The sequence below is a fragment of the Triticum aestivum genome, chromosome 5B (genome assembly GCF_018294505.1).
Source record: "Triticum aestivum cultivar Chinese Spring chromosome 5B, IWGSC CS RefSeq v2.1, whole genome shotgun sequence".
NCBI lineage: Eukaryota > Viridiplantae > Streptophyta > Magnoliopsida > Poales > Poaceae > Triticum > Triticum aestivum.
Genome location: NC_057807.1, coordinates 648,305,029 through 648,332,389, shown reverse-complemented (window position 1 = coordinate 648,332,389; position 27,361 = coordinate 648,305,029). Strand labels below are relative to the sequence as shown.

General features: G+C 44.2%; 1 protein-coding gene across 1 annotated transcript in view; it reads right to left on the bottom strand.

The window, feature by feature from the left end:
* The window catches only part of LOC123115173 (UDP-glycosyltransferase 91D2-like), a 93,737-nt gene that overhangs the window by 1,348 nt on the left and 65,028 nt on the right, over positions 1 to 27,361 (bottom strand). The window lies entirely within an intron of this gene.

Genomic DNA, 27,361 nt, shown 5'->3' with positions numbered 1-27,361 from the left:
GTGTCGTGGTGACGTCGATGGCTGAGTGGCCAGACAAGGTAGAAGCCTCAATATTTGCTCTGAAGACGGACCTGTGGAAGATGGCGGCGACGACACACGAGTGCGTCGAACCGGTTTGTACCCCAGACCCGGTATGTGGCTCAGCTGGGGCTTCCGACTTTTGATGTTAGGGTTAGGTGAATGGTCTGGGTAGTGGCCCGGTAGCACCCTGTAAGGGCATATTTATTCCCAATATGTTTTGGTGATTGATGACAATGCTTGTGCGGACTAATCGTGTGCGTTAGTTCTTTCAGAGATTCATCCATTGGCACGAGACGATTTCCTCCCCTCGGTGTTGTAATTCAAGACGGTGTAGCTCCTTCGTTTCGTTGTTGGTGGACTAGTTTCGTAGGAGTCACCGTACTATCAAGAGGGGATCCGTTTTGGTAAGACTTGGGTGGAATCACACGTACACATCATTATCACACCCGTCGTCTTTCCTTCCGCATCTCTGGAGCTGCTGTTTTCCCCTTACTATGCTCTGCTTTGCCCTAGCGGTAGTACCGCGTCCACATCGGTAGTACCGCCGAAAACTCCAAAGCGGTAGTACCGCTCTCAGAGCGGTAGTACTGCTCCAAGCGGTAGTACTGCTCTCAGAGCGGTAGTACCGCTTGGGTGTTTCGGCCGTAGTACCGCTGTGCGTCTGGGCTACTTCCGCCTCGATTCTCGAACGAATTTTTCGTGTCGGGTTTTGCGGCACTAAGGGAGGTAGTAGGGGCGGTAGTACCGCTCTAAGCGGTAGTACCGCCCTTCCCTAGCGGTAGTACCGCCCTGGCGACGAGGCCCTGGGCAGCGCGGCAGTATCGTTGGGTCTAAGCGGTAGTACCGCCAAGAGCGGTAGTACCGCTCTTCCCTGGCGGTAGTACCGCCCTGGAGTCAGGGCCCCAGGCAGCGCGGCAGTACCGCTGGGTGGAGCGGTAGTACCGCCCTTCCCCAGCGGTAGTACCGCTCTGTGCGGGGCTGGTAAGTGGGATAACGGTTGGATTGTTCTTCCCACTATATAAAGGGGTCTTCTTCCCCAAAGTTGACCTACCTCTTTCCCCCAAAGCTCCATTGTTGCTCCAAGCTCCATTTTCGCCCGATCTCTCTCCCTAGCTAATCAAACTTGTTGATTTGCTCGGGATTGGTTGAGAAGGCCCAGATCTACACTTCCACCAAGAGAAATTTGATTCCCCCCACTTATCCCTAGCGGATCTTGTTACTCTTGGGTGTTGAGCACCCTAGACGGTTGAGGTCACCTCGAAGCCATACTCCATTGTGGTGAAGCTTCATGGTGTTGTTGGGAGCCTCCAATTGTTGTGGAGATTGCCCCAATCTTGTTTGTAAAGGTACGGTTGCCGCCTTCAAGGGCTCCAATAGTGGAATCACGGCATCTCGCATTGTGTGAGGGCGTGAGGAGATTACGGTGGCCCTAGTGGCTTCTCGGGGAGCATTGTGCCTCCACACCACTCTAACGGAGACGTACTTCCCCTTAAAAGGAAGGAACTTCGGTAACACATCCTCGTCTCCACCGGCTCCATTCTTGGTTATCTTGTCCCTTTACTTTTGTAAGCTTACTCGAGTTATATCCATTGCTTGCTTGCGTGCTCATTGTCTTTGCATCATATAGGTTGTCCACGTAGTTGCACATCTAGACAACCTATTTCATTGCAAGTTTTAATTTGTTAAAGAAAAGTCTAAAAAATGTTAGTTGCCTATTCACCCCCCTCTAGTCAACCATATCGATCCTTTCAATTGGTATCAGAGCCTCGTCTCTTTATTAAGGACTTTGCCGTCCGAAGAGTATGGTTGACACCAACGACGGTGCGGAGGAGCACTCCGATGTGAATCCCGTCTCGTCTTCAACCGAAGGGGGACTCGGTCTCTCATGAGGAATTCAATGTGGCTTTAGACACATTGAAAACCTCCATGACGGCCGAGGTTAAAAGCATGTTTACTGAATTCCTAGAGGGACTCAAACTATCTACCTCGCCGATGAAAGTGGGTGATCCCACTAACAAGGTGACGGATGCTAACCCCGACAAGGGGGAAGCTAATAGTGAAAAGAGTTCGTCTACTAGTGGTAGAAATGGCACCGGCATCTATGCCCATGTGGAACCCCCGGTGTATAAAGGACCATCCCCTCTACGCATTTGAATCATGCCGGTCCTCCTCCTAAATATGTGAAAAATGAAGATTATGATTCTTGGGTTTATCGCTTCAAGCGTCACTTAAAACATGTGAATACTAACCTTTGGAGAATTATTGAAGAAGGTTTCTATCCTCATGATCCAAGCAACTTCACCCCTCGAGAAGAAGTGGACAACCAATTCAATGAGAGTGCTCTCTTCATCATCCAAGATGCTATCCTTCCCGAAGATCTCCCTCATCTTCGACCTCATGTCATGGCTAAAGAAGCATGGAAGTGTGTCGAGTGTATGTATCGAGGAAGTGCTAGCATTCAACGCTCCAACTATGAAGTGGTGCAAGATGAAGCCGATGAGTTTGCAATGAAAGAAGATGAAGAACCTCGTGAGCTCTTTCGAAGAGTGACCAAACTTGCGGTCGCACTCCGAGATCATGGGAGTAAGGACACGGATGACAACTGGATCAAGCGCAAGTTCCTCAAGGCCATGATGCCCTACAACAAGGCCATGTCCTCCGTCATCCGCCAAAGACCGGACTTCCACTCCATGACCTCTGGTGAAGTGTTGGATGAGTTTGTTGCAATGAACATCTTGGATAAGACCGCCGACAATGCGGTGCTCCGTTCCCAAAGGGCAAAGAAGCCCAATCTTGCCTTGAAGGCCAAGGTTAGTGTGGAAGAAGAAGAAGAAGAGGAAGATGAGGAGAGCAACCCCGAGGACACGAAGTATGATTATCATGAGCACATGGCTCTTGCCTCAAGACAATTTTGGAGTAAGAAGACTACAAGACCCAACTTCAACAAGAACAACTCAAGTGGCCTCAAAGGGAAGCAACGAGTTAGAACTTGTTTCAACTGTGGCAATGTCAGCCATTTCATTGCGGATTGTCCATACGAGAAGCGGGAAGACAATGGTGGCAAGTTCATTCGAAAAGACAAAGCCAAGTCCTTCCCCAACAAGAACAACTTCACCAAGAAGACTCCTTATCACGGGTTGGTGGTTCAAGAAGAATACCGTGAGGATGACGATGATGATGAAGATGGTGAAACAATGGCCATGGCATCCGTTGCCATTGTCTCAACTCCTCGGGTGTCTCTCTTCGATGCACCTAACGAGAACATCACCGCCAAGTGCCTCATGGCTAAGGCCACCAACAAGGTAACCCCCAACATCAAAACCACCATTATTCCTAACCCTCCTTCAACGGATGACTTTGATAATGGTAAGGGGTCTAATGAGGAGATCAATGAATTTGAGTCCTTCATGAGTAAGCTCAAGGGCAAATCCAAGAAGCATTTCGTTGCTCTCTTGGAACAACTTGGTGAAGCCAATGACATGATCGAGGCTCATGAAGAAACCATCACTAAGATGGAAAGTCATAGTCGTGACTATGCCGATGAGATATTGGATCTCTCTAATGCTCTTGAGGAAGAGCGTGAGCATCGTTTGGCTCTTGAGGAGTCACACAACGATGGTCATGCTAAACTAAAGAAAGATCTTGATCATGCTCTTGTTGTGTCTCGTGTTCTAGCTTCCGAGAAGGCTAAACTTGGGGTTGATCATGTTAGACTCATGGAGGAGTTTGATGTACTTGACAAGGCCCACAAGGTCTTGAAAAGTGCTCATGCCACCCTCAAGGAGTCTCATGCTCAACTCCAAGTTAAGCTAACTAAGGAAAAGGCCACATTTCCTCACATGGTCTTAATTGATAATGCAAATGCTACTAACCTATGTTGTGAGCATGTGCATCTTGTGGAGGAAAATGCCAAGTTGAATGAACAACTTGAGAAAGGTCTTGTGTCATGCATACAAGGTGAGAAGAACCTAAATGACCTTTTGAGCAATCAAAAGGAAGTTGTGGGAAAGGAGGGAGTTGGGTTCGCACCCAAGTCCAAGAACAACAAGAAGAACAAGGAGAAGAAGAGCAAGACCAATCGACCTCCTCCGCTCACGCAAACCTTTGTGAAGGAGGGAGAAGGTGCTCCTAAGGAAGAGCGGTGAAGCCAAAGAGCGCAACGCCATCTCTCCCAACAAAGCCGGCGACTTTAACCCCTCTTATGTGTTGTGCCGTGCTAGTGATGGACATGTTTATGCTAAATTTGTTGGTTCTCCTTATGAGTACATTTAATGGTCTATTTGGGTTCCTAAGACCCTTGTTACTAACATCAAAGGACCCATTACTCAACGGGTACCTAAAACCAAGCATTGATCTCTTGTAGGTGTTTGCTTCCGGTGGGGGATCATGGTTGCTCGATAGTGGAGAAACAAATCATATGACCGGGAGCAAGGACTTGGTGGTGGACGTGCACAATATCCCATCTATGCCCACCAATGTCGAATGGGGTGATGCCTCACATTATAAGGTATTGGGTCTTGGCAAGGTTGTCATTTCTCATTATCTAACGATCGAGAAAGTCATGCTTGTTGAGTCCCTTGCGTTCAATTTACTTTCCGTTCATCAACTCGCACTCATGGGTTTTGCCACCTTCTTTGATATTGATACCGTGGCCCTCTTGTGGAGCAAGACTCTTAAAGTAGCCTTTGTTGGGCATGTCGAGAACGGTCTCTATGTGGTTAACTTCTCGGAGCAACCCACTAAGACCGCGACATGCCTAATGGCTAAAATTGATGTGGGATGGCTTTGGCATCACCGTTTAGCCCACGTCAATATGAGATCTTTGCAAAGTCTTCTCAAGGGGGACCATGTCCATGGACTAATGAATGTTAGTTTTGCCAAAGATCGTGTTTGTAGTGCTTGTATCAAAGGAAAGCTTCATGAGACGGCTCACCCTCCCACGACTATTATCTACTCGAAGAGACCCTTGGAGCTCCTCCACATGGACCTCTTTGGGCCCCCATCCTTTGATAGTCTTGGGGGTAGAAAGTACTGCTTGGTGATAGTGGATGATTATTCAAGATACACTTGGGTATACTTCTTCAAGAGGAAGAGTGAGACCCAACAAACCGTCATCGACTTTGCAAATGAAGCTCAACGTGAACATGATGCAAAGATCTTGACAATAAGAAGTGACAACGGCATCGAGTTCAAGAACTACACCTTGGATGAGTTTCTTAGTGATGAAGGGATCAAGCATCAATATTCTGCACCATATACCCCTCAACAAAATGGTGTTGCGGAGAGAAAGAACCGGACGTTGATGGATGCGGCAAGGACCATGATGGCGGAGTTCAAGTCTCCATACAACTTCTGGGCCGAAGCCATCAACACAGCCTGTCATGCATCCAATCGGCTCTATCTCCGCAAAGGCTTGAACAAGACTCCGTATGAGATACTCACCGGGAACAAGCCCAATCTCAAGTACTTCAGGCTGTTCGGGTGTAAGTGTTTCATTCTCAAGAAAGGTGTTCGTTTGTCTAAATTTGAAGCTAGAGCTCATGAGGGCATATTTGTTGGTTATGCTACAAACTCTCATGCTTACCGTGTTCTCAACAAGTCCAACGGACTCATTGAGGAGACGTGTAACGTAGAGTTTGATGAAAATAACGGCTCCCAAGTGGAGCAAAGTGGTACTTGTGATGTAGGTGATGAAATTCCTCCCCAAGCCATAAGAAGAATGGGTATTGGTCATATCCTACCCATTGAGGAACCCCTTGTGGCCGAAGGAGAAGGACAATGCTCCACTCAAGTGGAGCCATCACCTCCCCAAGACCCACATGCTTCCGAAGAACAAAGTGAAGGTCCTCAACCTCGTGAACAAGACCAAAGGCAAGATCAACCTCGAAAAGGTGGTGAACCTCTAAATGATGCCCAAGGTCAAGTTCTCCTCCTCGAGCAAGTTCAAGATCATGAGCAAGCTCAAGATCAAGAACAAGCTCAAGACGGTGCTCAAGATAATCAAGTTAACCCTCCTCCTTCCACATCCGAGGAGGAATTAGAGCGTCGTGCCGCGAAGATTGCTTCGAAGCTCACCACCCAAGGCCATCTCATGGAAAATGTGGTTGGAAGCCTAAGAAAGGGGGTAAGCACTCGTAGACAATTAGCAAACTATTGTGAACATCACGTATTTGTCTCTTGTGTTGAACCCCAAAAGGTCTATGAGGCGCTCGAAGACTCGGATTGGCTCAATGCCATGCATGAAGAACTCAACAACTTCAAGTACAACAAAGTGTGGAGATTGGTGCCAAGGCCATCGGGGGACCACAACGTCATTGGAACCAAGTGGATTTTCAAGAACAAGCAAGATGCTCATGGGAACATCATTCGCAACAAGGCAAGATTGGTAGCACAAGGCTACTCCCAAGTCGAGGGTATCGACTATGGTGAAACCTTTGCTCCCATTGCTCGTCTTGAATCCATACGTTTGTTGATTGCTTATGCTTCCCATCACAACTTTAAGTTGCAACAAATGGATGTGAAAAGTGCTTTCCTTAATGGTCCTATTAATGAGTTGGTCTATGTCAAGCAACCCCCTGGGTTCGAGGATCCCTACTTCCCGGATCATGTGTATCAACTCGATAAGGCACTCTATGGCCTTAAACAAGCCCCACGTGCGTGGTATGACCACCTTACCGAGTTGTTACAAGATCGTGGATTTGAAGTGGGGCTAATCGATCCCACTCTTTTTACTAAGAAGGTCAAAGGGGAGTTGTTTGTATGCCAACTATATGTTGATGACATTATCTTTGGTTCCCCTAACAAAGCTTTCAATGAGGAATTTGCCGCTCTCATGACCTCCAAGTTCCAGATGTCTTCAATGGGAGATTTGAAGTTCTTCCTTGGTTTTGACATTAAACAAAGACGAGAAGGAACCTTCATCAACCAAGCAAAATACACTCAAGACATGCTAAAAAGATTCAAGCTAAGTGATGTCAAGCCGGCTACTACTCCAATGCCCACCAAGTGCCAACTTGACATTGATCCCAATGGTAAAGCGGTGGATCAAAAGGTATATCTCTCCATGATTGGCTCCTTGCTTTACCTTTGTGCATCTAGACCGGATATCATGTTGAGTGTGGGGATGTGTGCATAGTTTCAAGCCGCACCGAAGGAAAGTCACTATGTGGCGGTCAAGCGAATCTTTCGATATTTGGCTCATACCCCAAACTTTAGCTTATGGTACCCAAGAGGGGCAGACTTCAAGCTTGAAGGATTTACGGATTCCGATTGGGCGGGAGACAAAGTGGATAGGAAGTCCACTTCCGGAGGGTGCCAATTTCTTGGGTGCTCTTTGGTGAGTTGGTCTTCCAAAAAGCAAAGTTGTGTGTCTCTCTCGTCCACGGAAGCGGAATATGTGGCGGCCGGTAGTTGTTATGCACAACTCTTAAGGATGAGGCAAACTTTAAAGGAATACAGTGTCATTTGTGACAAAGTGCCTCTTTGGTGTGACAACGAAAGTGCCATCAAGATTTCTCTCAACCCGGTGCAACACTTCAAGACGAAGCATATTGAAATTCGGTATCATTTCATCTGGGATCACATTAGGCGAGGGGAGATCGAGCTCAAGTATGTCAACACTCATGATAACCTTGCAGATATTTTCAAAAAGTCCTTGGATGAAGCAAGATTTCACGAGTTAAGGCATGAGCTAAATATCATTGATTCGAGCAATGTGACTTGAACCCTTGCACACCGCACCCCACTCAACTTGGTATCTTGCTTAGATGTAGGCATGGACATAGGGGGAGTGTTGTTCTCTCAATGAACTTTCCCTCCCCCCATTATGCATAAAATGATCAACTCTTTCACAATAGCCATTTTTGATGGTACTTGTGCTTCAAAGACGAGTTTTGGTCATGGGCCCAAGGATAATTCTTCGTGGTGCCATACCAATTGACTCAAACATAGGTGGCTCTGGCTACCGCCCTCTCCTGAGAGAGGCCAGAGCTTGCTCTGTTTCGTGTGGTTGTTTGTGTTTGAGTTGTTTCTGGTCTGTTGTGTGTGTGTGTGTTGTCGCGTCGGTCCTCTCGTTCTGTTGGCTTTGCTTTCCGTTTCTTTTTGAGCGTTAGCCGTTGGTCTAGAAGCAGCGTGGTTGCTGAAGTGGTACTACCGCCCTCCAGAGTGGTACTACCGCTCCCAGCGGTACTACCGCCCTCCAGAGTGGTACTACCGCTCCTAGCGGTACTACCGCCCTCCAGAGCGGTACTACCGCTGTGAGGCGCGGGCTGGGGGTTATATCGGGGGCAGGGGGAGTTTCTTCTCCCCCATACCCATTCGCTCACCCCTTCGCCCCGTTCGTCTCTCTCTTCAGCAACCGGCACTGCGGGAGGGCTCCGGCGGATCTCCCTCTCCGGGGCGCTCCTCTCCGTTTCCTTCGGTGGAATCGATCCCCACCTTGTCCTCTTGCCATGGATGCCGGTATTGCCCCCATTCCCTGTTTCCTTTTGTCTAGATTTCCAATCTAGCGTTCTTGGGGCAATAGCAGTTGCATCTCTAGATTTTTGTCCAGATCTAGGCTTGAGTAGGATGGAGAATGCTTCTAGACTGTTTGGATTAGTGTTTGGTTGGAGTATTTTTGAATTTGGTAGGACGGTAGTACCGGATCTGACCATGGTAGTTGGAAACTGTTGTTCCCCACCTCGAGCGGTACTACTGCTCTCCCAGAGCGGTACTACTGCTGAGAGTGGTACTACCGCTCTACCAGAGCGGTACTACTGCTTGGGGAGGTACTACCGCTCAAGGGTCACGGTACTACCGCCCTCTACCCAGTTCCATCATCCTCCAACCTTTCAGTGATCTTTTTGTTCGTGTTTGTGGCTTACGCTTGTTCTTTCTGGTTGTTTTGCGTGTTTGTGTGTGTGGTTCCAGGTGATGAGGTTCCTGAGCATCAGGCTCGTCGTGTCAACCCCGGTCGTGCTTCGTCCAAGCGCTACCACACCACTGAGCCCACTGAGCCTGCCGGAGGATCTTCCAGTGCTCAACCTCCTCCCCAACTGCCGAAGAAGCCTGGGGTCAAGCCAAAGCAAAGCAAAACCGTGCCAGAAATGCCGCCCAAGGAGTTCTGGGCAAGGCGCCGCCGCAACCTGTATGAGGTCGACCAAGATCCCACTTTGGTCAACCGTCCATTCTGGAACAGGTTCCAGTTTGCCATCTATTTTGATGTCCTCAAAGCCAAGAAGAATCTCTATGTCAACGTGCACTTCATCGACACCGAGCATATGGAGAATGATCCTGACTACTTTGGTGAAGCTCTTCAGATGTGCACTCAGCTGAACATTCTCGGGATCATGCAATTCAACAAGGACTATGATGCTGATATTATGGCCCAATTCTATGCCACGGTTCACCTTGGGACCGATGAGGATAGGACTCTGACTTGGATGACAAATGGCAAGTTGCTGTCAGTCAAGTGGAAAGCTTTCATGCAGTTGATTGGGGTGGAAGATCTTGGACTTGAGTCTGCTGTCGGCTTTCGCCCCCACCGTCGTGCCAATGCCACTCACAAGCAAGCTCTGTGGCCCTACTGCAATCTGAGGATCAACCATGAGACGAAGAAGGAGACCTATGAGCTGCCTGCCTATCTGGACATTCTTCACCGTATCTTCAGAGAAACTCTTTTCCCTCGCATCGGGAATCTGGACCAGGTTCACTCTTATCTCGTGGACATGCTTCTCTTCTGTCAGCGGGAGAAGGGGCAGAGCACTGGAGAGTCCTTGGATATCTCTCATGTTATGTGGTCTGAGCTGGTTTCTGCTATCTCCGAGCGCAAGTGCCCGATTTATGGTCCGTTCATTATGCTGCTCATTGAGAAGGCCTGGGATCGTATCTATCCCAAGGTGGTGCTGGAGCTTGGAGACTTGGTTTCTCATGATGTCAAGAGTCTGAGGAAGAAGGATAACTGGGGCACTCAGGCCCCTAGGACTGGAGTTCCTTCATCTGCTGCTGCCATGGAGACTGAGGAGGAGTTTGGGGCTGAGGCTGAGGATGAAGATGATGACTACGTGCCTTCTGAGAAGCTGTTCTGCATGGAATCTCACGGTCAGTACATGACTCATGTGGCTGAGAAGAAGGCTCGAGGTCGCCACAAGGAGCTCATGCATCATATGGGTGCTATTGTGATTAGTGGTTCTGAGGATCAGCTTACTGAGGAGGAGGAGTGGATTCAGCAGCACTGCCCCTAGACTGATTCTGATGCTGAGCACTTCCCGGCCGATGATGGCACCGCAGATGGTCCCTCTGAGATCTGATGGGTGTCCATCGTTTACCTTCACCTGGAGCCGTAGCATCACTCCCTCTCCTTTTTGGTGTCTCGCTGCCAAAGGGGGAGAGAGTTTAGGGATTTACGTCTTGTGTCTTTCGTCGTTTGTGTTTGTGCTTTCGCTTGTCGTCTTATTTGGTTTGTGTCTGTGAGACCTAAGTTCTGGTTCTATCAGTAAGACCTAAGCTCGAGTCATATGGTGTGAGACATATGCTACCTTATCTCTTCGTATCTTTATCTATGTCTATCTAGCTTATGAGTTCCATGCTTATCTTGTTATATATATATGTTGCTCTCATATCATGCTTAGGTAGTTGGTCTCTAAAATGTAGGGGGAGCATTGTTTCTGGCTTCTGTGCCGTGCAGTCCAAAGCACCTTTCTAAGTAGCACACATCCAGGGGGAGCCCTTCTACATTTTAGGACGGTTGTACTTTTGCGCTTATCCTATATCTTTCATATTGTGCAAATCCCGTATTGTCATCAATCCACCAAAAAGAGGGAGATTGTAAGGGCATATTTATTCCCAATATGTTTTGGTGATTGATGACAATGCTTGTGCGGACTAATCGTGTGCGTTAGTTCTTTCAGAGATTCATCCATTGGCACGAGACGATTTCCTCCCCTCGGTGTTGTAATTCAAGACGGTGTAGCTCCTTCATTTCGTTGTTGGTGGACTAGTTTCGTAGGAGTCACCGTACTATCAAGAGGGGATCCGTTTTGGTAAGACTTGGGTGGAATCACACGTACACATCATTATCACACCCGTCGTCTTTCCTTCCGCATCTCTGGAGCTGCTGTTTTCCCCTTACTATGCTCTGCTTTGCCCTAGCGGTATTACCGCATCCACAGCGGTAGTACCGCCGAAAACTCCACAGCGGTAGTACCGCTCTCAGAGCGGTAGTACCGCTCTCAGAGCGACCGCTTGGGTGTTTCGGCCGTAGTACCGCTGTGTGTCTGGGCTACTTCCGCCTCGATTCTCGAACGAATTTTTCGTGTCGGGTTTTGCGGCACTAAGGGAGGTAGTAGGGGCGGTAGTACCGCTCTAAGCGGTAGTACCGCCCTTCCCTAGCGGTAGTACCGCCCTGGCGACAGGGCCTTGGGCAGCGCGGCAGTACCGCTGGGTCTAAGCGGTAGTACCGCCCTGGAGTCAGGGCCCCAGGCAGCGCGGCAGTACCGCTGGGTGGAGCGGTAGTACCGCCTGGAGCGGTAGTACCGCCTGGAGCGGTAGTACCGCCCTTCCCCAGCGGTAGTACCGCTCTGTGCGGGGCTGGTAAGTGGGATAACGGTTGGATTGTTCTTCCCACTATATAAAGGGGTCTTCTTCCCCAAAGTTGACCTACCTCTTTCCCCCAAAGCTCCATTGTTGCTCCAAGCTCCATTTTCGCCCGATCTCTCTCCCTAGCCAATCAAACTTGTTGATTTGCTCGGGATTGGTTGAGAAGGCCCAGATCTACACTTCCACCAAGAGAAATTTGATTCCCCCCACTTATCCCTAGCGGATCTTGTTACTCTTGGGTGTTGAGCACCCTAGACAGTTGAGGTCACCTCGAAGCCATACTCCACTGTGGTGAAGCTTCGTGGTGTTGTTGGGAGCCTCCAATTGTTGTGGAGATTGCCCCAATCTTGTTTGTAAAGGTCCGGTTGCCGCCTTCAAGGGCTCCAATAGTGGAATCACGGCATCTCGCATTGTGTGCGGGTGTGAGGAGATTACGGTGGCCCTAGTGGCTTCTTGGGGAGCACTGTGCCTCCACACCGCTCTAATGGAGACGTACTTCCCCTTAAAAGGAAGGAACTTCGGTAACACATCCTCGTCTCCACCGGCTCCACTCTTGGTTATCTTGTCCCTTTACTTTTGCAAGCTTACTCGAGTTATATCCATTGCTTGCTTGCGTGCTCATTGTCTTTGCATCATATAGGTTGTCCACGTAGTTGCACATCTAGACAACCTATTTCATTGCAAGTTTTAATTTTTTAAAGAAAAGTCTAAAAATTGTTAGTTGCCTATTCACCCCCCCTCTAGTCAACCATATCGATCCTTTCACACCCCTTCATCATTTTGATGTTAGGCTTAGATGAGTGGTCTGGGTAGTGGCCCAGCTAGCAAGCCTTCATCATTTGGATAGGAGTAGTGGCATATGTTGCCAAGATGGCGGATTCAGACATATTGTTGTAATACTTTGTAAGGTCCTCGGAAATAATCAATAAAGTGGCCGTATGCATCTCCCAGATGCAGAGGCCGGGGGTCATCCTCCTTTTCTTAAAAAAATATGTGTTTATTCATTTATTTTAATCTCTCTATAGCCTATATTAAAATTATCAAAACATCTTATAATAGTGAATGAGGGAGTAGATTTTTGTCAGAGATGTTAGGGCATCTCCAACTTGTGACTCTAAATACACACACATACATCTGGACGTAGTGTGTCATCCAATGCGGTCCCCTAACATAGTCCGCTCCCGCCCCCTCTCCCGCGCGAAGCAGTTTCCGCGCATTTATGCCGACCGATGCCGCTCCAGAGCGCCAGCACTGTATTCATGTCAGCCCAGAGCGAACGCGACCCCACACGGGAGCTGGCATTGAAGCAGGACGCCTACCGAGAGCACTGCCGGTGCCGTGTTTCGCCTGTCTGTTCAATGCCGTTGCTGCGTGACTAGACGGGACGAAGGGATTATCTACCGCATTCAAACCGGTTGCTCCGACCGAGAAACCAACTCTGGTGCCCAACACACTGCGCCACCTGGCCTGGCAGGCACCTGCTATTTAAGCGCAGCCTCGCGCGACACCATCCGCACCACAAACACATCCTCTTCCAGTCCTCATTGCACCACCTCCGCCATGACCGCGAGCTCTTGGGCAATATGGAATGGCCTTTCAATGGAGAAGAAGCATGAGGTGGAAGGCCTTGCAGTCGGCTGGCAGGACCGTCATGCGCGGCGGACAGAGGCAGGCATGCCAGCGAGCTTGCCGGAGGTGAGCGACAACGACCCCACGATAGAGGACGCCTCCGATGATGAGCCGGAGCCCCTGTCCATGCTGGCTTGACCATGAACCAGGCGTATGCGCACTTCGTCGCCATCAAATTTAAAACTACTCTATGTTTAGTAAATATGATTTCCTTCGAAATTTTTGGACCTAATTTATGTGTAGTGCGCGTGCACTAGAGCCTGCCACACCGAACTACTAGATATTTCGATTATTTTTTTGCACGTATTAAAAACATTCATCTGTGGCGGCCGGGTGTATTACTGGCCCACCACTGTCGGCTCATGTACCTGTGATAGGCGCAGAGTACGAGCCCGCCACTGTTTGCTTTAAACTAGCCACAGTGGGAGTAACTTCAGAAGTAACATCGAGTCCAACTCAGCAAATTTGCTTATGTGGCAATGAGTTAATGAGGAGAGAGGTAGTTATAGTAACTTAGCTAGTTACTATAACATCACATGTCCCAATGCAATATGAGTCTATAACCTAATAAATGAAGCTTTGCATGTTACCACACTTATGTTACTACCCACTATGAAGGTAGTAACATAGTCTAGGGAACTATGTATGTTACTAGTGTATGTTACTCACCATTATGACTAGTCTTATCACGCGGACAAATATATAAGAGTTTACGCGTGCTAGGTATATATATCCGCCGCCACTGATGTGTCGATTCCTGTGACGTGTACACCCTGCTACCTGCTATGTCTTGAGCTTGCGTTGGTTTTCCCCGAAGAGGAGAGGGTGATGCAGCAAGTGTACCATAAGTATTTCCCTGAGTTTTTGAGAACCAAGGTATCAATCCAGTAGGAGGCTCCTCAAAAGTCCCATGCACCTACACAAACAAACTGAGAACTCGCAACCAACGCAATAAAGGGGTTGTCAATCCCTTCACGGCTACTTGCGAAAGTGAGATCTGATAGAGATAGTATGATAAGATAAATATATTTTTGGTATTTTATAATATAGATGCAAAAGTAAAGATGCAAATAAAAGTAGATTGGAAGCAAATATGATAAGAGATAGACCCGGGGGCCATAGGTTTCACTAGAGGCTTCTCTCGAGATAGCATAAGTATTACGGTGGGTGGACAAACTACTGTCGAGCAATTGATAGAAAAGCGAATAATTATGAGATTATCTAGGCATGATCATGTATATAGGCATCACGTCCAAAACAAGTAGACCGACTCCTGCCTGCATCTACTACTATTACTCCACACATCGAGCGACTCCTGCCTGCATCTAGAGTATTAAGTTCACAAAGAACAGAGTAACACATTAAGCAAGATGACATGGTGTAGAGGGATAAACTCATGCAATATGATATAAACCCCATCTTGTTATTCTCGATGGCAACAATACAATACGTGTCTTGCAACCCTTTCTGTCACTGGGTAAGAACACCACAAGATTGAACCCAAAGCTAAGCACTTCTCCCATGGCAAGAAAGATCAATCTAGTAGGCCAAACCAAACCAATAATTCGAAGAGACTTGCAAAGATAACTCAATCATACATAAAAGAATTCAGAGAAGATTCAAATATTATTCATAGATAAACTTGATCATAAACCCATAATTCATCGGATCTCGACAAACACACCGCAAAAAGAGATTACATCGAATAGATCTCCACAAAAGAGGGGGAGAACATTGTATTGAGATCCAAAAAGAGAGAAGAAGCCATCTAGCTAATAACTATGGACCCGTAGGTCTGTGGTAAACTACTCACAACTCATCGGAGGGGCAAGGATGTTGATGTAGAGGCCCTCCATGGTCGATTCCCCCTCTGGCAGAGTGCCGGCGAAGGCTCCAAGATGGGATCTCGCGGATACAGAAGGTTATGGCAGTGGAAATTGTGTTTCGTGGTGCTCCTAGATGTTTTCAGGGTACGTAGGTATATATAGGAGGAAGAAGTACATCGGTGGCCGCCCGAGGGGCCCACGAGACAGGGGGCGCGCCCTACAGGGGGGGCGCCCTCCTATCTCGTGGCCGCCTTGGTTGCTTCTTGGCTTGCACTCAAAGTCCTCCGGATCACGTTCGTTCCAAAAATCACGCTCCCGAAGGTTTCATTCCATTTGGACTCCATTTGATATTCCTTTTCTTCGAAATACTGAAATAGGCAAAAAAAAACAACAATACGGGCTGGGCCTCCAGTTAGTAGGTTACTCCCAAAAATGATATAAACGTGTAAAATAAAGCCCATAAACATCCAAAAGGTGTAATATAATAGCATGGAACAATCTAAAATTATAGATACGTTGGAGACGTATCAAGCATCCCCAAGCTTAATTCCTGCTCGTCCTCGAGTAGGTAAATGATAAAAAGAGAATTTTTGATGTGGAATGCTACCTAGCATAATTCTCAATGTAATTTTCTTTATTGTGGCATGAATGTTCAGATCCAAATGATTCAAAATAAAAGTTCATATTGATAAAGAAATAGTAATACTTCAAGCACACTAATCAAAGTAATCATGTCTTCTCAAAATAACAAGGCAAAAGAAAGTTCATCCCTACAAAATCATATAGTTAGGCTATGCTTCATTTTTGTCACACAAAGATGTTCCCAACTTCTATACCCCCGATGACAAGCCAATCAATTGTTTCATACTTAAATAATCTCAAACTTTTTCAACCTTCACGCAATACATGGGCGTGAGCCATGGATATAGCACTATGGGTGGAATAGAATATGATGATGGGGATTGTGTGGAGAAGACAAAAAAAGGATAAAGTCTCACATTGACGAGGATAATCAACAGGCTCTGGAGATGCCCATCAATTGATGTCAACATGAGGGATTGCCATGCAACAGATGCACTAGAGCTATAAATGAATGCTCAACAAAAGAAAACTAGTGGGTGTGCATCCAACTTGCTTGCTCACGAAGACCTAGGGCATTTAAGGCAGCCCATCGTAGGAATATACAAGCCAAGTTCTATAATGAAAAATTCCCACTAGTATGAAAAAGACAACATATGAGACTCACTATATGAAAAACATGGTGCTACTTTGAAGCACAAAATATGAGACTCACTACATGAAGAACAAGGTGCTACTTTGAAGCACAAGTGTGGAAAAAGAGATAGTAACATTGCCCTTTTTATTTTTATTTTTTTTATTTTCCCCCTTCTTTTTTTCTTTTTTTGGGCCTTTCTTTTTTTTCTTTTGGCCTTTCTTCTTCTTTTTTTTCTTTTTTTCTTTGGGCAATGTTCTAATAATGATGATCATCACACTTCTATTGATTACAACATATGAATTACAACTCGAAACTAGAACAAGATATGACTCTATATGAATGCCTCCGGCAGTGTACCGGGATGGTGCAATGAATCAAGAGTGACATGTATGAAAAATAATGCATGGTGGCTTTGCCACAAATATGATGTCAACTACATGATCATGCAATGGCAATATGACAAAAGTAAAGTATGTCATAAATATGATAAACGGAACGGTGGAAAGTTGCATGGAAATATATCTCGGAATGGCTATGGAAATGCCATAATAGGTAGGTATGGTGGCTGTTTTGAGGAAGATATAAGGAGGTTTATGTGTGATAGAGCGTATCATATCACGGGGTTTGGATGCACCGGCGAAGTTTGCACCAACTCTCAAGGTGAGAAAGGGCAATGCACGGTACCGAAGAGGCTAGCAATGGTGGAAAGGTAAAAGTGTGTATAATCCATGGACTCAACATTAGTCAAAAGAACTCATATACTTATTGCAAAAATTTAGAAGTCATCAAGAATCAAGTACTACGCGCATGCTCCTAGGGGGATATATTAGTAGGAAAAGACCATCGCTCGTCCCCGACCGCCACTCATAAGGATGCACAAGCTAGGTACACTTCATGTTTCAAATTTGTTACACAACTTTAACCATACGTGCATGCTACGGGACTTGCTAACTTCAACACAAGCATTATTTAAATTCATAATCACCCAACTAGCATGACTTTAATATCACTACCTCCATATCTCAAAACAATTATCAAGTATCAAATTGATCGTAGCATCCAATTCACTTCCTATGATAGTTTTTATTATACCCAACTTGGATGCTCATCATTCTTGGACCAATTTTGTAACCATAGCAAATACCATGCTGTTCTAAAAGACTCTCAAAATAATATAAGTGAAGCATGATAGACTAGAAATTTCTTGAAAATTAAGACACAACCGTGCTCTAAAAGATATAAGTGAAGCACTAGAGCAAAAACTATCAAGCTCAAAAGATATAAGTGAAGCACATAGAGTATTCTAAAAAAATTCTAATCAAATAGGCTTCTCCCAAAAGGTGTGTACAGCAGGGATGATTGTGGTAAACTAAAAAGCAAATACTAATATAATACACGACGCTCCAAGCAAAAGACATATCATGTAGCGAATAAAAATATAGCTCCAAGTAAAGTTACCAATGAATGAAGACCAAAGAGGGGATGCCTTCCCGGGGCATCCCCAAGCTTAGGCTTTTGGCTATCCTTGAATATATTGGGGTGCCATGGGCATCCCCAAGCTTAGACTCTTGCCACCCTTTATTCCATAGTCCATAAAAGCTTTACCCCAAACTTGAAAACTTCACAACAAAAAACTCAACAGGAAATCTTATAAGCTCCGTTAGTGAAAGAAAACAAAACCACCACATAAGGTACTGCAATGAACTCATTATTTATTTATTTTGGTGTTAAACCTACTGTATTCCAACTTCTCTATGGTTTATAAACTAATTTACTAGCCATAGATGCATCAAAATAAGCAAACAACACACGAAAAACAGAATCTATCAAAAACAGAACAGTCTGTAGCAATCTGTAACTAACGCAAACTTCTGGAACTCTAAAAATCCTACCAAAATAGGACGTACTGGAAAATTTGTTTGTTGATCAGCAGCAAAAAAGAATAAATGCAAAATCACGTTTCTGTGATTTATTGAATTTTTTCTCGTGAGCGCAAAGTTTCTGTTTTTCAGCAGAATCAAATCAACTATCATCATAGTTTATCCTATAGGTTCTACTTGGCACAAACACTAATTAAAAGATAAAAACACATCTAAACAGAGAGTAGATGAAAGATTTATTACTAAACAGGAGCAAAAGCAAAAAACATATAGAAAAATTGGGTTGCCTCCGAACTAGCGCTATCGTTTAACGCCCCTAGCTAGGCATAAAAGCGAAGATAGATCTAACTTGTGCCATCTTTAATTTTCAGTTTTTTTGGCGGAGTCATGCTCGAATCTGGGAGGTTCTTTACGTTTCCCTTCATACTCGGAAATTTTTAGATCTAAAGAATCCAACCGCTTATTGCAAAGAGTAATCAACATATTCATGCGGTGAAGATTTCCGCTAACACTTTTAAGGGGCTCAAGAGATTTTTGTAACTTCGCAAATCTTTCCAAGCACTTGTGTTTCTTCTTGGGTAGGATGTGATCCTCCCTTTTGAGGTAGTGTTCCCACTATTCCCTCTATAATTTCATGAGCAATACACGGATCAATTTCAATAAAATTTCCCTTGGCAATGCAATCCAAGAGTTGTCTATGCGTCATATTTAGCCCAACATAAAAATTGCGAAGAAGAATTCTAATGTTCACCTCTAGGGTGCACTTGTGATAAGATTCCATCATCCTATACCAATCATCTTTTAAGTTTTCTCCTTGCCTTTGCTTGAAGTGAAGAACTTCAAACTCGGGAGACATTTGAGAGGATAAGGAACTAGCCATAACAACGAGGCAAATGAGCAAACACACGGGCAACGGAAAAAGGCAAGAGAAAAAGAGAGGAGGAGAGAGATTGGGAAAGAGAGGGCGAATAAAATGGCAAGGGTGAAGTGGGGGAGAGGAAAATGAGAGGCAAATGGCAAATAATGTAAATGTGAGGGAGATGGGTTTGTGATGGGTACTTGGTATGTCTTGACTTGAGCGAAGACCTCCCCGACAACGGCGCTAGAAATCCTTCTTGCTATGTCTTGAGCTTGCGTTGGTTTTCCCCGAAGAGGAGAGGGTGATGCAGCAAGTGTAGTGTAAGTATTTCCCTCAGTTTTTGAGAACCAAGGTATCAATCCAGTAGGAGGCTCCTCAAAAGTCCCACGCACCTACACAAACAAACTGAGAACTCGCAACCAACACAATAAAGGGGTTGTCAATCCCTTCACGACCACTTGCGAAAGTGAGATTTGATAGAGATAGTATGATAAGATAAATATATTTTTGGTATTTTATAATATAGATGCAAAAGTAAAGATGCAAATAAAAGTAGATTGGAAGCAAATATGATAAGAGATAGACCCGGTGGCCATAGGTTTCACTAGAGGCTTCTCTCGAGATAGCATAAGTATTACGGTGGGTGAACAAATTACTGTCGAGTGCTACCTCTTGAGCACTGCGTTGGTTTTCCCCGAAGAGGAGAGGATGATGCAGTAAAGTAGCGTAAGTATTTCCCTCAGTTTTTGAGAACCAAGGTATCAATCTAGTAGGAGACCACGCACAAGTCCCTCGTACCTACACAAAACGATAGCTACTCGCAACCAACGCGATTAGGGGTTGTCAATCCCTTCATGGTTACTTACGAGGGCGAGATCTGATAGAGATGATAAATAATATTTTTGGTATTTTTGTTAGATAGATGCAAAGTGAAAAGTAAAAGGCAAAGTAAAAACAAAGCAAGTAAATAAAGTGATAGAGATTGATATGATGAGAATAGACCCGGGGGCCATAGGTTTCACTAGTGGCTTCTCTCAAGAGCATAATTATTCTACGGTGGGTGAAGAAATTACTGTTGAGCAATTGACAGAATTGAGCATAGTTATGAGCATATCTAGGCAATGATCATGTATATAGGCATCACGTCCAAGACAAGTAGATCGAAACGATTCTGCATCTACTACTATTACTCCACTCATCGACCGCTATCCAACATGCATCTAGAGTATTAAGTTAAAAATAGAGTAACGCCTTAAGCAAGATGACATGATGTAGAGGGATAAATTCATGCAATATGATAAAAACCCCATCTTGTTATCCTCGATGGCAACAATACAATACGTGCCTTGCAACCCTTTCTGTCACTGGGGAAGGACACCGCAAGATCGAACCCAAAGCTAAACACTTCTCCCATTGCAAGAACTACCAATCTAGGTGGCCAAACCAAACGGATAATTTGAAGAGACTTGCAAAGATAACTCAATCATACATAAAAGAATTCAGAGAAGATTCAAATATTTTCCATAGATAATCTGGATCATAAACCCACAATTCATCGGTCTCAACAAACACACCGCAAAAAGAAGATTACATCGAATAGTTCTCCACAAGAGAGGGGGAGAACATTGTATTGAGATCCAAAAAGAGAGAAGAAGCCATCTAGCTACTAGCTGTGGACCCAAAGGTCTGAAGTAAACTACTCACACTTCATCGGAGAGGCTACGTGTTGATGTAGAAGCCCTCCGTGGTAGATGCCCCCTCCGGCGGAGCTTCGGAATAGGCCCCAAGATGGGATCTCGTGGATACAGAAAGTTGCAGCAGTGGAATTAGGTTTTTGGCTCCGTATCTGATCTGTCGGGGGTACGTAGGTATATATAGGAGGAAGGAGTACGTCGGTGGAGCAACAGGGGGCCCATGAGGTAGGGGGGTGCGCCCAGGGGGGCGCGCCCTCCACCCTCGTGACCGGCTCTTTTTTTCCTTGGAGCAGGGTCCAAGTCTCCTGGATCACATTCGGTGAGAAAATCACGTTCCCGAAGGTTTCATTCCGTTTGGACTCCGTTTGATATTCCGTTTCTTCGAAACACTGAAATAGGCAAAAAACAGCAATTCTGGGCTGGGCCTCCGGTTAATAGGTTAGTACCAAAAATAATATAAAAGTGGAAAATAAAGCCCAATATAGTCCAAAACAGTAGATAAAGTAGCATGGAGCAATAAAAAATTATAGATACATTGGAGATGTATCAGGCATCCCCAAGCTTAATTCCTGCTCGTCCTCAAGTAGGTAAATGATAAAAAAGAATTTTTGATGCGGAGTGATGCTTGGCATAATTTCAATGTAATTCTTCTTAATTATGATATGAATATTCAGATCCGAAAGATTCAAGACAAAAGTTCATATTGACACAAAAATAATAATACTTCAAGCATACTAATCAAAGCAATCATGTCTTCTCAAAATAACATGGCAAAAGAAAGTTCATCCCTACAAAATCATATAGTTAGGCTATGCTTCATTTTCGTCACACAAAGATGTTCCCAACTTCTATACCCCCGATGACAAGCCAAGCAATTGTTTCATACTCAAATAATCTCAAACTCTTTCAACCTTCACGCAATACATGAGCGCGAGCCATGGATATAGCACTATGGGTGGAATAGAATATGATGATGGGGATTGTGTGGAGAAGACAAAAAAGGAGAAAGTCTCACATTGACGAGTATAATCAATGAGCTATGGAGATGTCCATCAATTGATGTCAACATGAGGAGTAGGGATTGCCATGCAACGGATGCACTAGAGCTATGAATGCTCAACAAAAGAAAACTAGTGGGTGTGCATCCAACTCGCTTGCTCACGAAGACCTAGGGCATTTGAGGAAGCCCATCATAGGAATATACAAGCCAAGTTCTATAATGAAAAATTCCCACTAGTGTAAAAAGACAACTTATGAGACTCACTACATGAAGAACAAGGTGCTACTTTGAAGCACAATATATGAGACTCACTACATGAAGAACAAGGTGCTACTTTGAAGCACAATATATGAGACTCACTACATGAAGAACAAGGTGCTACTTTGAAGCACAAGTGTGGTAAAAGGATAGTAACATTGCCCCTTCTCTCTTTTTTTCTCTTTTTTTGGGCCTTCTCTTTTTTTGGCCTTTCTCTTTTTTTCGTCCGGAGTCTCATCCCGACTTGTGGGGGAATCATAATCTCCATCATCCTTTCCTCACTGGGGCAATGCTCTAATAATGATGATCATCACGCTTCTATTGATTACAACATGAGGATTACAACTCGAAACTTAGAACAAGATATGACTCTATATGAATGCCTCCGGCGGTGTACCGGGATGGTGCAATGAATCAAGAGTGACATGTATGAAAAGTAATGCATGGTGGCTTTGCAACAAATATGATGTCAACTACATGATCATGCAATGGCAATATGACAAAAGTAATGTATGTCATGATGATGATGGAAGTTGCATGGCAATATATCTCGGAATGGCTATGGAAATGCTTGATAGGTAGGTATGGTGGCTGTTTTGAGGAAGATATAAGGAGGTTTATGTGTGATAGAGCGTATCGTATCACGGGGTTTGGATGCACCGGCGAAGTTTGGACCAACTCTCAAGGTGAGAAAGGGCAATGCACGGTACCGAAGAGGCTAGCAAAGGCAGAAAGGTGAGAGTGCGTATAATCCATGGACTCAACATTAGTCAAAAGAACTCATATACTTATTGCAAAAATTTAGAAGCCATCAAAAATCAAGTACTAAGCGCATGCTCCTAGGGGGATAGATTGGTAGGAAAATACCATCGCTCGTCCCCGACCGCCACTCATAAGGATGCACAGGCCAGGTACACTTCATGTTTCAAATTTGTTACACAACTTTAACCATACGTGCATGCTACGGGACTTACAAACTTCAACACAAGCATTTCTCAAATTCACAATCACCCAACTAGCACAACTATGATATTATCACCTCCATATCTCAAAACAATTATCAAGCATCAAACTTATCATAGTATTCAACTTACTCAAAAGAAAGTTTCACATATCTTTGAACACTAAGTATATTAACATTAAGCAAACTACCATGCTATTAATGACTCTCAAATAATCTAAGTGAAGCATGAGAGATCAATAGTTTCTTTAAAACAAATCCACCACCGTGCTTTAAAGGATATAAGTGAAGCACTAGAGCAAAAATTATCAAGCTCAAAAGATATAAGTGAAGCACTATGAGCAAAACTATCAAGCTCAAAAGATATAAGTGAAGCACATAGAGTATTCTAACAAATTCCAAATCATGTATGGCTCTCTAAAAAGGTGTGTAAAGCAAGGATGATTGTGGTAGACTAACAAGCAAAGACACAAATAATACAAGACGCTCCAAGAAAAACACATGACATGTGGTGAATAAAAATATAGCTCCAAGTAAATTACCGATGGAAGTGAACGAAAGAGGGGATGCCTTTCGGGGCATCCCCAAGCTTTGACTTTTTGGTGTCCTTGGATTATCTTGGGGGTGCCATGGGCATCCCCAAGCTTAGGCTCTTGCCACTCCTTGTTCCACAATCCATCAAAAGAATTCACCCAAAACTTGAAAACTTCACAACACAAAACTCAACAGAAATCTCGTGAGCTCCGTTAGAGAAAGAAAACAAAATAATACTTCAAGGTACTGTAATGAACTCATTTTTTTATTTATATTGGTTTTAAACCTACTGTATTCCAACTTCTCTATGGATTATAAACTATTTTACTAGCCATAGATTCATCAAAATAAGCAAACAACACACGTAAAACAGAATCTGTCAAAAACAGAACAGTCTGTAGAAATCTGTAACTAACGCAAACTTCTGGAACTCTAAAAATTCTACAAAAATAGGAAGTCCTGGAAAATTTGTTTATTGAACAGCAGCAAAAATAATCAACGCCAAAGCATGTTCCTGTGATTTAACAAAATTATATTCGTGCATGCAAAGTTTCTGTTTTTCAGCAGAATCAAATCAACTATCATCGTAGGTTATCCTATAGGTTCTACTTGGCACAAACACTAATTAAAAGACAAAACCACATCTAAACAGAAGCTAGATGGATTATTTATTCCTAAACAGAAACAAAAACAAAAAAACACAAAATAAAATTGGGTTGCCTCCCAACAAGCGCTATCGTTTAACGCCCCTAGCTAGGCATAAAAGCAAGGATAGATCTAGGTATTGCCATCTTTGGTAGGCAATCCATAAGTGGCTCTCATGATAGATTCATATGGTAATTTTATTTTATTTCTATGGAAGTGTTCCATGCCCTTCCTTAAGGGAAATTGGTCTAATATTCCCTTCTTTCATATCAATAATTGCACCAATCGTTCTAAGGAAAGGTCTACCAAGAATAATAGGACATGAAGGATTGCAATCTATATCAAGAACGATAAAATCTATGGGCACATAATTCCTATTTGCAACAATAAGAAAATCATTAATTCTTCCCATAGGCTTTTTAATAGTGGAATCTGCAAGGTGCAAGTTTAGAGAGCAATCATCAAAGTCACGAAAATCTAGCAAATCACACAAAGCTTTGGGAATAGTAGAGACACTAGCACCCAAATCACACAAAGCATGAAACTCATAATCTTTAATTTTAATTTTAATGGTAGGTTCCCACTCATCATATAATTTTTTAGGGATAGAAACTTTCAACTAAAGTTTTTCTTCATAGGATCGCATCAAGGCATCAACAATGTGTTCGGTAAAGGCTTTATTTTGACTATAAGCATGAGGAGAATCTAGCATGGATTGCAACAAGGAAATACAACCAATCAAAGAGCAATTTTCATAATTAAATTCCTTGAGATCCAAAATAGTGGGTTTAGCAACATCTCAGTTCCTATTTATTTCAATCCCACTTTCATCAATTTCATCATCAAGATCTAGAAACTCCGAATTCTTAGAACGCCTTCTAGGTAAAGGAAGATCATATTCGTTTCATCAAGATTCATATTGCAAAACAAAGATTTAATGGGGGACACATCAATAACTTTTAGATCTTCATCTTGATTTTCATAGAAATTCGGTTTAGCGGCCATCTTATTGACTAAGGTAGCTTGCATATCCGAAATTTCAGCAGTCATCTTTTCAAGACGAGCAATTTGGGCTCTTATACCATCGAATTCTTTAGACATATCATCGAGTTCTTTATTCATATAACTCATAAAACCTTTTTGTTCCTTAAGCTCGTTTCTTAAGAAATTATTATGCTCAAATTGCAAAACCATAAACTTTCTGACATTACTTTCGATCTCCTCTAGCCTTTTAAGGTGAAGATCACCAAATTTAGGGAGTGCCATCGTGACAAGCAAACTAACACACGAGCAAACGAAAAGGCAAAGGGAAAAAGGCAAACGGGAAAGAGAGGAGGAGATTGGGAAAAGAGAGGGAAAATAAAACGGCAAGGGTGAAGTGGGGGAGAGGAAAACGAGAGGCAAATAATGTAATGCGAGAGATAGGGATTGTGATGGGCACTTGGTATTGTTGACTTGCTTGCGTGAGCCTTCCTGGCAACGGCGCCAGAAATTCTTCTTGCTACCTCTTGAGCATTGCGTTGGTTTTCCCCGAAGAAGAGAGGATGATGCAGTAAAGTAGTGTAAGTATTTCCCTCAATTTTTGAGAACCAAGGTATCAATCCAGTAGGAGACCACGCACAAGTCCCTCGTACCTACACAAAATGATAGCTACTCGCAACCAATGCGATTAGGAGTTGTCAATCCCTTCACGGTTACTTACGAGGGTGAGATCTGATAGAGATGATAAATAGTATTTTTGGTATTTTTGATAGATAGATGCAAAGTGAAAAGTAAAAGGCAAAGTAAAAACAAAGCAAGTAAATAAAGTGATAGAGATTGATATGATGAGAATAGACCTGGGGGCCATAGGTTTCAGTAGTGGCTTCTCTCAAGAGCATAAGTATTCTACAGTGGGTGAACAAATTACTGTTGAGCAATTGACAGAATTGAGCATAGTTATGAGCATATCTATGCAATGATCATGTATATAGGCATCACGTCCAAGACAAGTAGATCGAAACAATTCTGCATCTACTACTATTACTCCACTCATCGACCGCTATCCAGCATGCATCTAGAGTATTAAGTTGTAAACAAAGTAATGCCTTAAGCAAGATGACATGATGTAGAGGGATAAATTCATGCAATATGATAAAACCCCATCTTGTTATCCTCACTGGCAACAATACAATACGTGCCTTGCAACCCTTTCTGTCACTGGGTAAGGACAGCACAAGATCGAACCCAAAGCTAAACACTTCTCCCATTGCAAGAACTACCAATCTAGTTGGCCAAACCAAACGGATAATTCGAAGAGACTTGCAAAGATAACTCAATCATACATAAAAGAATTCAGAGAAGATTCAAATATTTTCCATAGATAATCTGGATCATAAACCCACAATTCATCGGTCTCAACAAACACACTGCAAAAAGAAGATTACATCGAATAGTTCTCCACAAGAGAGGGGGAGAACATTGTATTGAGATCCAAAAAGAGAGAAGAAGCCATCTAGCTACTAGCTATGGACCCGAAGGTCTGAAGTAAACTACTCACACTTCATCGGAGAGGCTATGGTGTTGATGTAGAAGCCCTCCATGGTAGATGCCCCCTCCGGCGGAGCTCCGGAACAGGCCTCAAGATGGGATCTCGTGGATACAGAAAGTTGCGGCGGTGGAATTAGGTTTTCGGCTCCGTATCTGATCTGTCGGGGGTACGTAGGTATATATAGGAGGAAGGAGTACCACTACAAAAAAAAGACACATCCGTGACATTTTGGGCCGAATGAATTTTTTTCTGTCATACATATGATACTTCTATGACGATAATTGTGACAAAACCCGGTATCATCATAGATGTGGTGGGCTCCTACTTCTATGACAAAAAATCATGACAGAAAATGGGGTTTTCATCCTGGGCGGGCCGGAGACGCAGCTGCATGACATTCTTTGGGCCATCCATGACGGAAAAAACCGTGGTAGAAGCGAGGAGGAGGAAAATTTCGGGGAGTTGCCGGTTATGGTGGGAGAGCGATGCGCGTTTCTCTCGTACAGGTACGCGTGTGTGTGCGAGGCGTTGGCTCTAACTGAACCCGAGCGAGGCGTTGAGCGATTGCACTGCAGGCTACACGTTACTGAACCCGAATGATCGATCAATGGCTGTTAACTGAACCCGATGGAGCGATTCCTTCGCTACTGCTGCTAACTGAAGCCGATCGATGCTGCCTCTGGGATGAACAGTGAGCGTTGCGGAGGGGGGGGGGGTTGGATGAACAGTGA